Source organism: Cervus elaphus, chromosome 11 (genome assembly GCF_910594005.1).
Source record: "Cervus elaphus chromosome 11, mCerEla1.1, whole genome shotgun sequence".
In the NCBI taxonomy this organism is placed as follows: Eukaryota; Metazoa; Chordata; class Mammalia; order Artiodactyla; family Cervidae; genus Cervus; species Cervus elaphus.
In genome coordinates this window covers 49,354,801-49,366,400 of record NC_057825.1, presented here as the reverse complement: position 1 = coordinate 49,366,400, position 11,600 = coordinate 49,354,801, and the positions used below count along the sequence as shown (strand labels likewise).

Below are 11,600 nucleotides of genomic sequence, written 5' to 3'. Positions count from 1 at the left end.
TTAACAAAAACACCTGTCCATGAACGGTTACATTATTCATGTGCTGTGCTTTTGCTTACTTGGGCATTCTGACTTTTGTGACCCCATGGACCACAGCCCGCCAGGCTCCTCTGTACATGGGGATTCTCCAGGCAAGAACACTGGAGTGGGTTGCATGCCCTCCTCCAGGGGATCTTCCCAATCAGGAATCGAACCCAGGTCCCCCACATTGCAGGCAGATTCTTTACAGCCTGAGCAACTAGGAAAGCCCATTATTCATATTGGCCCTAAATTGGAAATAATCCCCAATGCCCATTAACTGGTGAATAGATAAACATCCAATGGAAAGTTACTCAGTGATAAATAGAAATGAATTACTGAGACCAACAACAATACAAATAGATCTCAAAGGCACTACTAAGTGAAAGAAGTAGATATAAAAGCCTATATACAATATGATTCTATTTAGATCACATTCTGCGGCGGGGCCGGGGAGCGGGGAACTGTAGAGAAATAATCAGATTAGTGGTTGCCAGGGGCTAGAGCTGGAGAAGGAAATGGCAGCCCACTCCAGTATTCTTGCCTGGAGAAACCCAGGGACAGAGGGGCCTGGTGGGCTGCCGCCTATGGGGTCGCACAGAGTCAGACACGACTGAAGTGACTTAGCAGCAGCAGCAGAGTTGGGTGAGAGAATTCACTACACAGAGGCATGAGGAAAACTTTTGAGTGAAGGAAATAGTGTATATTTTGATTTTGATAATGCCATTGGTCTTTTAAAATCTTAGATCCTGTTTTTTGGACGCATAAACTCTCATCTTTGATGACCATATATGTGCATGCTAAGTTGCTTTAGTTGTGTCCGACTCTTTATGACCTTATGGACCATAGCCCACAAGGCTCCTCTGTCCGTGGGATTCTCCAGGCAAGAATACTGGAGCGGGTTGCCATACCTTCCTCTAGGGGATCTTCCTAACCCAGGGGTGAAACCCGCGTCTCTTATGTCTCCTTAATTGGCAAGTGGATTCTTTACCACTAGTGCCACCTGGGAAGCCTATATAATCCTATATATAGGATTCCCAATATACTTGGCTCTTGCTTCTTTTGACCCACAAGGATAAAAGAAAAGATACGCCAATATTGCAGAGACCTAACTGTTTCTATTAAAAACAGTCATTTTGTTACAGCAATCTTTTCACAGTGTACTCTCAGAATAGGGCTCAGCAGTAAAGAATCTGCCTGCAATGCAGGAGATGTGGGTTCAATCCCTGGGTTGGGAAGTTCCCCTGGAGAAGGAAATGGCAACCCACTCCAATAGTCTTGCCTGGGAAATTCCATGGACAGAGGAGTCTGGTGGGCTACAGTACATGGGTTGCGAGAGTCAGACAAGACTGAGTGACTAACACATACAAGGTGAAGGCCTTACAACCTAGTGAGTAAATCACCACTCCCAGAATACAAAGACCTTAAATATCACAAGTTGCAACCTGGTGGTGGTGGTTTAGTCACTAAGTCATGTCTGACTCTTGTGATCCCATGGACTGTAGCCTTCCAGGCTCCCCTGTCCATGGGATTCTCCAGGTGAGAAAACTGGGGTGGGTTGCCATTTCCTTCTCCAGAGGATCTTCCCTACCCAGGAATCGAACCTGAGTCTCCTGCATTGCAGGCAGATTCTCTACCAACTGAGCTATGAGGGAAGCCCCTGCAACCCGGAGATCTTCTCTATTAGAAAAGACACCTCCAGAAGAACTCTTCAACCTCACTGGAGAAGTCCATATCAAAGACTGCTAGCAAACCTTTGTCCTGTCAGACTCCAAGAAATAGACTCTTGAATTCACGTGATGTATGTAAAAAAGGCACCAAGCCCTAACTGGACAACATCTGGCAACCTGATAGTAAACATTCCCCAGAATTAAAGCAGATGACATCCAATAAGACAGTTTTCCCAAGTTAAATGGACAAAGTATGCTGGAAATTTATTGCCAAGCCTTTGATGATGACATGACACTTCAGATTATCTCTAGCATCTATGATTATGATGGCATATCAACTTCAGATTAAAAGTCCCTGAGAGTCCTGCATCCTACTCCTCTTTCTTACTTGCATGTGACATTAGGAGGTTCCCAGTCTGGCCCTTTTTCTTCAACATGAGATATTTCAGCCAGGCAAGGTCCTTCCTGACACTGAGCAATAGAAAGGCACTGAAACTAGAAAACCCGACTCTTGATCAGTGATGCTTTCGAAGATCTTTATCAAATGGGGAAGTGTGAAAAAAAAATTAACAGAAACCTCAATTGCAAAAAAAACTGTGAGACCAGAAGGGTGAACTCTTATATTCTCTGATGGCAGCCAAGGCCAACAGAAAGAAAAAAAGACTCCTTTCCGTGAAAAGTTTTAGCCAACGAAAAACCATGGATCCTCTGTTTACTATAGTCCTCCCAATTTCCTTTTTTCCTTCTAAAAAGTGTTCTTCTACCACTGCCGTGAAGAACTTGATCTTGGCTTGCCTGGGTTGCAGACCCTGATTTGAAGTTCTCTTTTGATCCCAAATAAATCTATATTCTCTGGAGAAATATTCAGCAAGCTATTTGTTTCAGATCAACAAGCTTCTACTAAACTAAACCATAAATTGTACTTTACACTCAATTAATAGTGTATCGCTCTTGAAAGTTTGCATCACCTAGCATCTTTGGTCATACTAATTGCACCCCATTCCCTCCCCAATGGATCAACTCATTCTTACTCTTCAAGACTCTTCAGAGGGACCCATTCACCTTAACTTGCTTGAGACATTTGGGATGTTTTTGGTATTTTCTTAAATAAGCCTTAAAAATCATCCTTTCCCCACTATCCAAAATGTGCTATAAATTGCATTTTAATTTTTTTAACATTTTCAATAAAAGATATCACTCAAACTCTAATCCAGTGTCTTAATTTTTATAGACAATGTCTTTTTAATATCTACCTTTAATGTATTCAATTTTTTCTTACATTATTCCTTAAGCACACAGAAAGTCAGTGGTGATCCTTCTTACAATACTGTATTTGATATATTGTTGTTGTTGTTTAGTCACTAAGACATGGCCAACTCTTTGCTCCCCCATGGACTGTAGCCCTTCAGGCTCCTCTGTTCATGGGATTTCCAGGCAAGAACACTGGAGTGGGTTGCCATTTCCTTCTCTGTTTCTATGTATTATTACATGGATTAAAGTCAAACTATAAATTCCAATGAATTTGATGCTAGCACTTAACCTCAAGATTTGCTTTGTCCTTGAATCAACAGAAAGAAGTTGGTCCTTGATGCAGAGACAACCACTCCAAATAAAAGCTATATGGTTTCTTTTATTATATCTCTACTGCTTCAATTATTCTTATTTCACTCAAGAAACAACTATGGCGCAAAATATAATAAATTGTGACTGTGTAACTGTGATTCTGGACAGAACAATACAAAATCAACTGGTGAGGCCATCTGGTCCTGGGCTTTTGTTTTTTGGGAGATTTTTGATCACAGCTTCAATTTCAGTGCTTGTAATTGGGTTGTTCATAATTTCTATTTCTTCCTGGTTCAGTCTTGGAAGATTGAACTTTTCTAAGAATCTGCCCATTTCTTCCAGGTTATCTGTTTTATTGCCATATAGTTGTTCATAATAGTATCTTATAATCCTTTGTATTTCTGCATTGTATGTTGTAACCTCTTTTTCATTTCTAATTTTGTTGATTTGATTCTTCTCTCTTTTTTTCTTGACGAGTCTGGCTAAGGGTTTGTCAATTTTGTTTATCTTCTCAAAGAACTGTCTTTTAGTTTCATTAATCTTTACTTTTGTTTCTTTTACTTCTTTTTCAGTTATTTCTGCTTGGATCTTTATGATTTCGCTCCTTCTACTAATTTTGGGGATTTTTTCTTCTTTTTCCAGTTGCTTTAGGTGTAAAGTTAGGTTGTCTATTCGATGTTTTTCTTGTTTCTTGAGGTAGGATTGTATTGCTATAAACTTCCCTCTTAGAACAGGTTTTGCTGCATCCTATAGGTTTTGAGTTGTCGTATTCTCATTGTCATTTGTTTCTAGAAGTTTTTTGATTTCCCTTTTGATTTCTTCAGTAACCTGTTGGTTATTTAGAAATGTGTTGTTTAATCTCCAAGTGTTTGTATTTCTTAGTTTTTTTTTCTTCTAACTGATATCTAGTCTCATAGCATTGTGGTTGAAGATACTGGATAAAATTTCAATTTTTTAAAATTTACTGAGGCTTGCTTTGTGACCCAAGATGTGGTCTATCCTGGAGAATGTTCCTTCTGCACTAGAAAAGGTGTATCTTTCTGTATTAGGATGGAATTTCCTGAAGACATCAATAAGATCCATCTCATCTAATTTCTCATTTAAGACTTGTGTTTCCTTATTAATTTTCTGTTCTGATGATCTGTCCATTGGTGTGAGTTGGGTGTTAAAGTCTGCTACTATTATTGTGTTACTGTCAATTTCTCCTTTTATGTCTGTTAGTGTTTGTCTTATGTATTGAGGTGCTCCTGTGTTGGGTGCATAGATATTTACAATTGTTATGTCTTCCTCTAGGATTGATTCCTTGATCATTATATAGTGTCCTTCCTTATATCTTGCAATCTTCTTTTTTAAGGTCCATTTTGTCTGATAGGAGGATTGCTACAACAGCTTTCTTTTGCTTCCCATTTGCATAGAATATATTTTTCCATCCTCTCACTTTCAGTTTATATGTATCTTGAGGTCTGAAGTAGGTTTCTTGTAGAAAGCATATATATATATACATATATATATATATATATATATATATATATATATATATATATATATATGGGTCTTGTTTTTGTATCCATTCGCCCAGTCTGTGTCTTTTGGTTGGAACATTTAATCCATTTACATTTAATGTAATTATTGATATGTATGTTCCTATTGCCATTTTCTAATTGTTTGGGGTTGATTCTGTAGATCTTTTTTCTTCTCTTGTATTTCTTGACTATATAAGTCCATTTAACATTAGTTGTGAAGCTGGTTTAGTGGTACTGAATTCTCTTAACATTTGCTTGTATGAAAAGCTTTTTATTTCTCCATCAATTCTGAATGAGATCTTTGCTGGGTACCGTAATCTTGGTTGTAGATTTTTCCTTCAGTACTTTAAATATATCCTGCCATTCCCTTCTGGCCTGCAGAGTTTCTACTGAAAGATCAGCTGTTAACAGTATGAGGTTTCCCTTGTATGTTACTTGCTGCTTCTCTCTTGTTGCTTTTAATATTCTTTCTTTGTGTTTAGTCTCTGTTAGTTTGATTAGTATGTGTCTTGGCGTGTTTCTCCTTTAGTTTATCCTGTATGGGACTCTTTGTGCCTCTTGGACTTGATTGACTCTTTCCTTTTCCATGCTGGGGAAATTTTCAACTACAATCTCTTCAAAATTTTTCTCATACCCTTTTTTTTCTCTTCTTCTGGGACTCCTATAATTCGAATGTTTTTGAGTTTGATATGGTCCCAGAGGTCTCTGAGACTGTCCTCAGCTCTTTTCATTCTTTATACTTTATTCTGCTCTTCAGAAGTTATTTCCACCATTTTATCTTGCAGCTCACTGATTCGTTCTGCTTCAGATATTCTGCTATACATTCCTTCTAGAGTATTTTTAATTTCAGGAATTGTGCTGTTTGTCTCTGTATTCTTAAATTCTTCTAGGTCTTTGTTAATAGAGTCTTGCATTTTTTCCATTTTGTTTTCAATGTTTTTGATCATCTTTACTATTATTATTCTGAATTATTTTCAGGTAATTTTCTTATTTTCCCTTCATTGATTTGGACTTCTGTGTTTCTAGTTTGTTCCTTCATCTGTGCAGCATTTCTCTGCCTTTTCTTTTTTTCTGGGGGTGGGGAGGAGGGCTTTTTTCTTTGAGGTCTCCTTTTCCCAGGCTTCAAGGAAAGTTGAATTCTTTTCCTGAAGAAGACTGAATTCTTTCTCCCTTTTGGTTTTCGCCCTCCTAAGGTTGGTCCAGTGGTTTGTGTGAGCTTTGCATAGGGTCAATTTGTGCTGAGTTTTTGCCTGTTTGTTTGCTTTTCCACTGATAGGCAAGGCTGAGGGAGGTGGTACTCCTGTCTGCTGATGATTGGGCTTGTATTTTTGCTTTGAATTCTATCAAACATTTAGAAACGAGTTAACGCCTATCCTTCTAAAACTCTTTCAAAAATTGCAGAGGGAGGAACACTTCCAAATGCATTCTATGAGGCCACCACCACCCTGATACAAAACCAGACAAAGACAACACAAAAAAAGAAAACTATAGGCCAATATCACTGATGAACATAGATGCAAAAATCCTCAACAAAATTTTAGCAAACAGAATTCAGCAACACATCAAAACTCTCATACACCATTATCAAGTTGGGTTTATTCCAGGAATGCAAGGATTCTTCACTATATGGAATCAATGTGATATACCACATTAACAAATTGAAAGATAAAAACCATATGATCATCTCAATAGATGCATAAAAAGCCTTTGACAAAATTCAGCACCTATTTATGATTAAAACTTTTAAAAAAATGGGCATAGAAGGAACTGACCTCAACATAGTAAAGGCAATATATGATAAGCCTAAGCAAACATTATTCTCAATGGTGAAAAACTGAAAGCATTCTCCCTAAGATCAGGAACAAGACAAGGGTATCCACTTTCATCACTATTATTCACCATAATTCTGGAAGTCCTAGCTACAGCAATCAGAGAAGAAAAAGAAATAAAAGGAATCCAAATAGGAAAAGAAGTAAAGCTCTGACTGCTTGCAGATGACATGATACCATACACAGAAAACATGGAAGACAGTATCAGAAAATTACTAGAGCTAATCAGTGAATTTAGCAAAGTTGCAGGACACAAAATCAATACACAGAAATCACTAGCATTTCTATATAGTAGCAATGAAAAATCAGAAAAAACAGTTAAGGAATCAATACCATTCACCATTGCAAGAAAAATAATTAAATATCTAGGAATAAACTTACCTAAGGAGACTAAAGAACTGTACACAGAAAATTATAAGACACTAATGAAAGAAATCAAAGATGACATAAACAGAGAGATGTTTCATGTTCCTAGGTAGGAAGAATCAATATTGTGGAAATGATTTTACTACCACATGCAATCTACAGATTTAATGTGATCACTATCAAATTACCAATGGCATTTTTCACCAAACTAGAATAAAAAATTTCACAATTCATATAGAAACACAAAAGACCCTGAATGGCCAAAGCAGTCTTGAGAAAGAAGAATGAAGTTGGAGGAATCAAGCTTCCTGACTTCAGGTTATACTACAAAGCTACAGTCATCAAGACAGTATGGTACTGACACAAGAAAAGAAATATAGACCAGTGGAACAAGATAGAACACCCAGAAATAAACCCATGCACGTATGGGCACCTTATTCTTGGCAAAGGAGGCAAGAATATACAATGGGGCAAAGACAACCTCTTCAGTAAATGGTGCTGGGAAAACTGGACAGCAACATGTAAAAGAATGAATGTTCTTTTACACCATACACAAAGAGAAACTCAAAATGGATTAAAGACCTCAATGTAAGACCAGAAACTATAAAACCCTTAGAGGAAAACATAGGCAGAACACTCAGTGACATAAATCAAAGCAAGATCCTCTATGACCCACCTCTTAGAGTAATGAAAATAAAAACAAAAGTAAACAAGTGGGACCTGATTGAACTTCAAAGCTTTTGCATAGCAAAAGAAACTATAAGCCAGGTGAAAAGACAAACCTCAGAAAGGGAGAAAATAATAGCAAATGAAACAACTGACAAAGGATTAATTTTGAAAATATACAGTCAGCTTATATAACTCAATACCAGAAAAACAAACAACCCAATAAAAAAGTGGTGAAAAGACCTAAACAGATATTTCTCCAAGGAAGAAATACAGATGGCTAACAAACACATGAAAAGATGCTCAACATCGCTCATTATTAGAGAAATGCAAATGAAAACTACAATGAGATATCACCTCACACCAGTCAGAATGGCCCTCATCAAAAAGTCTACAAACAATAAATGCTGGAAAGGGTGTGGAGAAAAGGAACACTCTTACATTGTTGGTGGGAATGTAAATTGATACAACCACTATGGAAGACGGTATGGAGATTCCTTAAAAAACTAGGTATAAAACCATCATATGACCCAGCAATTCCACTCCTAGGCATATACCCTGAAGAAACTAAAATTGAAAGAGACACATCTATCCCATTGTTCATTGCAGCACTATTTACAATAGCTAGAACATGGAAGCAACCTAGATGCCCATCGACAGATGAGTGGATAAAGAAGTTGTGGTATATATACACAATGGAATATTACTCAGCCATAAAAATGAACACATTTGAGTCAGTTCTAATGAGGTGGATGAACTTAGAACCTATTATACAGAGTGAAGTGAGTTAGAAAGAGAAAGATAAATACCATATTCTAACACAATTATATGGGATCTAGAAAAATGGTACTGAAGAATTTATTTACAGGGCAACAATGGAGAAACAGATATAGAGAATAGACTTATGGAAATGGGGAGAGGGGAGGAGAGGGTGAGATGTATGGAAAGAGTAACATGGAAACTTACATTACCATATGTAAAATATTTAGCCAATGGGAATTTGCTGTATGGCTCAGGAAACTCAAACAAGGGCTGTGTATCAACCTAGCGGGGTGGGATGGGGAGGGAGACGGGAGGGAGTTTCAAAAGGGAGAGGATATATGTATATCTATGGCAGATTCATGTTGATGCTTGACAGAAAACTGCAAAATTCTGTAAAGCAATTATCCTTCAATAAAAAATAAATTAACTTAAAAAAATCAACTACTGTTTTTCTTCATCTGGTAGATTTTGTTTTCCCTAGCAGTTCAGCACATGTTAAAAAATTAACATTCTTTTCTAGGATTAAAAAAATTGGCAATTTACAAATATAGTTTATGTAAGGACTGATTAGTCACTATATGATAAAAGAAGAATATTCTGAAATAATTAGGTATGTAAAAGAAAAAAATTCCATATCTAGGAACGTGATTAAGATTGTAATTTTTAACCTCCTTTGGAAAGACATAAACATTTCTGAAAAATTTTTGAAATACCTTTCTGATGAACTATAATGGGTTTAAAATTTGGCTTGGAAAACCAGTGACTCAGCTACCATATGGTCAGTTGCCCTTTAGTCATGAGTCTAGTAGTATTTATCCAGACTTTCTTTTTTATATGTTTATCAGGGTAATGATTATCATCTTATCATTTTCTTCATTTATGAAATATCCCTACCAAGAATGGCTCTTTAATTAGCACACTAGCACTTTCTCTTGCATACAAACTATAATAAAACTTAGACACAGGCTTATAATCAATCTGATGTTTTCTCTAGCCAGACTAACTGAATTCTAAGGGGATGTGTCATGGCTTAGGGCATTTATCAAGCACACTGTTTTTTAGAAGTGCAAAAATAGAGTATAAATGAGAAAGAATATAAAATCATTCTCCTGTGAGGGCAAAAAAATTCAAGGGAGATGTAAATCTTTGAAAACAATGTTACAATATGTAATGCAAAAATTTCCTTGATAAACAGTGTAAACAAATACTAATCTAATAACACTATTACCAATAAGCATGCATTTATATCATTATATTATATGTAATATTAAATTTATACTGAACTTGCTTTTACACAGCTTTTTACTTTTTAAAATGTTTCAAAGCCATTATGCCATTTCATCTTATTTCATGTATTACAACATAATTCTGCTTTTCCTGTTTTGGCACATTAAAAACAGAAAGAGAAAAGATTATACATTCAAAAGTAATTTAAAAAGCATTTTCTGTCACCAGAAATGACAAGGCATAAACATAATACATGGAAAGACATGTAACCAAGACATTTTACCAAATAAGTTATCTTCCAAGTGTGTCTTTCCTGCCACCACTTGAGTCTCTTTGCTTTACTTCATATCCCAACTACTCTTATAACAATAGTCTTTCTTACCATTTTCTTCAGAGACCTTTTTAGGGTAGTAAAGACCCACAATCCAGCAGCATAACCAGAACAGTGTGGGCCACAAGGAGCTCAGTTCACTAAGAACCCTTGATGCTACTCAGCTCAAGAATGAAGTCACCAGGGTCCCAGAAAAAATCACAAACCCAAAAATGTAAAATTTGGCATAATGGACTAAAATCACTCAATGATCTGACATTACCATTTAACAGCATCAACATTTTCCTGAAGTAATTAATACCTATGGCTCTATTTTGTACATAGACGAAGGGCTAGTCTATGTGAGAATATGAATTGTGTTACCATAAATTAGCTTTAAGACATTAACCCTTTGTTCTTGGAAAGGAAAGTCCCTTAGGGAATCTGTAATATATCTCTCAACTACTTACTATAGCCCTGCTGCTGAAGGTGATCATTTAGAACAGAACTCGTTAACAATATTTATTATCATTTCCTATGAAAGACACTCAATCTCATTCCTCATTAATGATAAGCATAATAAGAACTATTATTTGTGGAGCACCGTTTTGGTGCCAGGCACAAATCAAAGCCCTTCGAATAGAGTGTGCATGTGCTAGTCACTCAGTTGTGTCTGACTCTTTGTGACCCCATGGACTGCAGTGTGCCAGGCTTCTCTGCCCACGGAATTTTCCAGGCAAGAATACTGGAGTGGGCAGAGAAGCTCATTATAACCTATTATTAAATATAACAAGTCAGTGATAGAAATTTAAGTCTGTAACCTTCAGGGGCGTCCTCTCCGATTGCATGCTTTCAATGCTTCAGCCCCTACTACTGGATCTCATTTCCTTCTCTCTCTGTTTTTGCTCTTCTCTGGCAATCTTCTCCTCTTGGCCGAGGTAAATTCCAAGCTACAGAAGGCACTGGTATACATGAGAACCACAGGGGTCTGAACTACAGTTCTCCACTTGGACCTTATCAGTGAACCCCCAGAGTTTCCTTACCCATCACACAATTCATGGCACTATTCAATCTGATGAGTTACTTGGTCTGAGTGACAGATTTGTCATGATTCTTCTGGTTGTTTCAGGGAGTGATACAGATAGAATAAACGGTAACATGGGCTTTCCTAGTGGCTTAGATGATAAAGAATCTACCTGCAATGCAGGAGATGTGGGTTCTATCCCTGGGTCAGGAAGACTCCCTGGAGAAGGGAATGGTTACCCACTCTAATATTTACAGGAAATCAACCATAAATATTCATTGGAAGGACTGATAATGAAGCTGAAACTCCAATACTTTGGCCACCTGTTGCAAAGAGCCAACTCACTGGAAAAGACCCTGATGCTGGGAAAGATTGAAGACAGGAAGAGAAGGGGATGGCAGAAGACAAGATGGTCAGATGGCATCACTGACTCAATGGCCATGAGTTTGAGGAAACACCGGGACATGGTGAAAGACAGGGAAGCCTGGCGTGCTGCAGTCCATGGGGTTGCAAAGAGCTGGACATGATTGAGCGACTACACAACAACAACCCACTCCAATATTCTTGCCTGGGAAATCCCATGGATAGTGGAGCCTGGTAGGCTACAGCCCATAGGGTTGCAAAGAGTCAGACATGACTGAG

General features: G+C 37.4%; 1 protein-coding gene across 5 annotated transcripts in view; it reads right to left on the bottom strand.

Annotated features, from left to right (window-relative positions):
• The window catches only part of CTNNA2 (catenin alpha 2), a 1,323,879-nt gene that overhangs the window by 953,604 nt on the left and 358,675 nt on the right, over positions 1 to 11,600 (bottom strand). The window lies entirely within an intron of this gene.